The sequence below is a fragment of the Clinocottus analis genome, unplaced genomic scaffold, assembly GCF_023055335.1.
Source record: "Clinocottus analis isolate CAN_PGR_092001 unplaced genomic scaffold, fCliAna1.0.p SCAF_6, whole genome shotgun sequence".
NCBI lineage: Eukaryota > Metazoa > Chordata > Actinopteri > Perciformes > Cottidae > Clinocottus > Clinocottus analis.
Window position 1 is genome coordinate 8146561 of NW_027176218.1, and position 4605 is coordinate 8151165.

The following is a 4605-nucleotide window of genomic DNA, read 5'->3' on the forward strand; positions in this document are numbered from 1 at the left end:
ATATGTAAATATATATATATATATATATATATATATATATATATATATATATATATATATATATATATATATATATATATATTAGGTAAATAGATTGGCAGAACTCCCCCATACACATGCCTAATATACGGTATCTCATCCAAAGCCTGTCTGCTGTTTCCCATCTCTCCTGTCACTTCATTTGTCTCCTTGTCATCTGTCTCAAGTGTACAATATCCTCTCCCCATTTCAGTCCTCTCTCCTTTTACTCAAAAGTGGTTTAATGTTCAGCTGAAGTTGTGGAAAGCAATCAATACTCGGTTTGTGATGAAACCAGCTGAACTCGAGATGGAATTGTTGATACTGCTGTCTCCTTTCTCCCTCCTCCTTTTTTTGCTCTCTATGCTCTCCTTGATCTATTTTTCCCCTTATTTTTCCCTCTCTCTCTCTTCCTCTGGCACAATATTAGTGTATCCAACCCTATCTGGACCCCCTCCTACCCTTATTGTCTATGTGCTGTGGGTGCTGTGCTGTAGCTCCAACAAAAATAGAGATTAAAAAGAAAAAAAACTTTCCGAAACTGGGAAAGCGGGAAAACAATACACTTGTGAAATGGATCGCTCCTGAATTTTCCAGACAAAGCTCTGACATGGAGAGAGAAAAAAGAAGATGAAAAAACAAAAAAAACAAAAAATCCCTCCCCTCCTGATACGATGATGTCATTTTTCACAGCATCACCAACTGAGGAAACCAATTAAAAAAAATCTTCCGATTTTAAGATGAAAACAGAAGCAAAAAAAGTTTGTGCACACGCATTCGGTTGTGTGTGCACACTTCTGTCTCTTTATTGATGCTATGAATTCTTCGTGCTGCCCTTTGCTGTTGTCTCGTGCTGATGGGAGTCAATCTCCACCCATTTCGACTGTATGGTGTGCTGCGCTATTATGTGCCTGGTTATGTATGTGTGCGTGTGTGTGTTCACAGGAGCAACACAAGTCAGACTCGGCAGAAATCTTCTCTTTTCTCTTTCTCATCTTGCGCTCTTCTTGCTCTTCTTACTGCCATCGTTTCCCCCATCCTCCTTTACTGCCCCGCCTTCTGAACGAGGGCACAGGAAAGTTCTATCTGCACTTTTTGAAAATGTAATAACAATAATAATCATGATGACAGTTTTGATGATGATTACAGTACTGGTGAAAATTAAGGGAGGAGTATCTGAAAGGGTGAGCAGCAGTTGGGGAGAGGAGACGTCTGCACTGTGATTTCAGGGTTTGGAGATGAAGTGGAGGACACAGAGGATGGATGGAGGGCTCTCATCCTCCTCTTTCTGTTTCTCTTTTTTTCTCCTACCGGTATGTTTGTGCGTGTGTCCGCTTCCCGAATCCTAGCGGCAGGCTGCGAGTGTCTGTTAGGCGAGGATGGAAAGATCAGGCTCATCTGCTTGTCACGCAGCGGCCCGGCCAAAGCAACAGCGTTACTACCCGATGTGTTGATCGACGTGGCCGGAGCTCTGACCAAGAGTCCGGACGCTCCCGCACGAGTCCATGATGCTGAACGATCGGTGCGTGTTTGAAGGCAGTGAGACAGATGTGCATTCAACACCGAAAGAAAAATTGAGATAACAAGACTTTCTCTGAGTTTTTGTTGCTGTTTACAGAAACTATGAATGACTGTGTATCACAGCAGTGGGTGTGATATCAGACGATGGTCTGATCTGCCGCTGTGAGCTACTGTAGAAGCAGATTAGACATTATCTCTTCCCTGAGTGCTTGAGAGCACCACAGAGTATACTGGGAGCTGCCCTGCTTGTCAGGCACATTCAGCTCAGCTCGATATTTCTATAACGTAAATAAAACAGTCACAAAGCAGCAACAACAATACCGTCGGCCATTAGGAGCTCACACAGACGTCTACTCTTTCTTAGTGTACATTCGACAGTAACAAGCTGTGTTTTCACATTCAGGAAGTCCTGTGAAGCGTGATCCTGTCAGCTATTCAGGATTTTTTTTTTTTTTACTGGAGCGGCTTAGGTTTTATGTCTAAATGAGCATCAACCTTTCAAATATCTCTCATGTTTGACTGACTTAGCAAGCAAATGCAATTAGTTTGTTTTTTAGTCGAAGCATCACTGCCTCCGTTAATGTAGTTCCTGTTAACTCTGGCCCCGTTAAAAACCAATGCCGAAAATACTGCAGGCCCTGCAGTTGGTTTTAGTTTCTCTTATCGCGCAAACAATTGATTTGTGATGCTGATAACCTGATCACTTGAAAGATTGTGTAATTTTAGGTCTAATCTGCACCAGGTTGGTGCTCGTCTGGTGTCGCTGTAAGCCGGTCCGGGCAGCACACTGAGTGCCGTGAATGCGTTCTGGGCAGTGTGCTTCGTGCGAGACTCGGTGCTGGCTGCTGTGATGCACTGATCCAGTTCAGCACCCTTCAGAACAATTGGCCAGCCGTTGAACAGGGTCCACTGTTTTGACAGCCACTGCCTGCAGTGTCACAGCACATTACACTCCCATTAGGTGGTCAGAAAGGAGCAATATCTGCTGTCTTGGACCCGAGGGACACGCTGTTTGCAGAGGTAATACCTGCTAAGAATAAAACAAAACTGTGGAGTGTGCTCATTAATGAGCGTGAGGATGATGGACAGGGATTAAGGCTTGTCAGTCAAAACAAGATAAATAATCATAGGCGATCGCTGTGTGAAGCTGTGAAACCTAAACGTGGTTTGAATGTGCAGGTGTGCAGGTGATAAGTCGACACAACACCGCTGCCATTTCCTTTCGCCAAGAGGATATGGAGCTCAAGGAGTGATAAATTGGTATGCTACCCGGGTTTACAAAGCTCAGTCATCAATGACCCTGTAAACTGGAGGATACGACTTTATTTTTAGTAACATGAGGCACAGAGTGATGTGGCCGATCCTCCAAGGTAGCCTGGAGGGCTGCAGGGTTTAAAACGGACTTGAGTGCTTTGGAATACAGACTTCTTAAGAGCAATTCCAACGAACAATATTTTCTATTTTTAAAAGGTTAAATGGCACAGTCATCAAATAATTAGTGTCATTTGGACAAAGGGAGGAGGAGGTTCCTAATCTGATTGTGAAAGTGAAATGCGAGAAAATGTGTTTTAGACCAAAACAAATCGAAAAGAGATTTATTGTTGGACTTGCATTGATCAAGTGGACAAACATACATTTCTGACACGGAATAAGGACACATTTCTGGTCTCTTTTTTTTAATATAATTAGGGAAAGTCATCAAGTATCGAGCTGACAAAACAAAGTTTATGTTTTTTGAGGTGGTAAAGAACATAGGTACAGGAAGAACTGTCTACCTACTCTCCACATATATGCAAAGTTAATTCAGCAGGTATCTGACATTCATCCCAATGTATCTGCATTCAAAGAGATGACTGTACTTATGCTCATGGTCACAAAATTGACCATGTGCATACATTGATTATCTCTAAAAATGGCAAGAGCAAAATGCTCAAAGGTGATTGTAACATTGTCTTAAGTTTCTAAAGTAATTTTCTTCTGCAACACAGTGTTTTACAGTGGCATTCATCACAGAGTATTCAGAAAGTTATACTTTCCTCGGAATAACCAGAAGTCTCAAACCATATGTTTTCCCACAGCAGCAGTCAAGCAGCAGCAACATTTAAATGGATGGTGAGCTCAGAGTCAAACGGGGAAAAAAGGAGAGAGCGATTTGCAAATCCCAGTTTTATTACACCGCCACCTGTCTCGCGCCTTTAAACGTATTGCGTTCTGCTGGCACCGACACTGTCAAGACCGACCTTCAACAATCCTGAACTCATGAATACAGCATGACGGCGTTGCAGATGTTCCCAGTCGATACTTTGTCAGACTAACTCCACTTAGCGTACTCGCTGTCCTGGTGTTCAGACTCTGCTCAGCCTTTCATCAGTGTTTCCTTCCCTGGCGAAGCTAACGGGTTGGTGCCATTTGCGGATAATTACTGCTTCATGACTGAGGTTTAAATCAAGAAGACACTGCTCACAACTTTTCCACTGAGTTGGGAGCAGCTTAAACGTAACCCAGTTTATTTAGAGTCCTCTTTATTTAGTTTTTAATCCAAAAGGGTGTTGGAACGCTGTGTAATTTCTATTTTTAAGTTCCTGCAAATTTCCTTAACTTTAAGCACTGCTTTAAACAATTTGTCACAGCCTTGATAAATATTATACCTGCTCAACATCAGCATATTAGCATTGTCATCGTGACTTTACTGACATTAGCGTTTAGCTCAAAACTTCAGTTCAGCCTCAGAAGGCTGCTGGCTGTCGACAGCGGCTGGATAAAGTGTATGGGTGTGTCCAACCCAAATGTATCACGTCCCCTGCAGCCATCCCTTCTCTGTTTCCTCTCTAAATAACTGAAAGCTTTATTGGCTAAAGGGGTCACACCTGTTTGCCAAGGGATTAGCAAGATATATTCCTGAGCCTGATATTGTTTGTCCTTGTCGTACTCCCGGCCCTTCCTTATACTGTGACGCTAGTTTTCCTTGATGGATATGGTTTTCTTAAGACGAGCGTCAGTGACTCACTCTATTGGAAAGGCGCCTGCTTTGTTGTAGTTTGAGCAATATTAAATCAACGCGACACT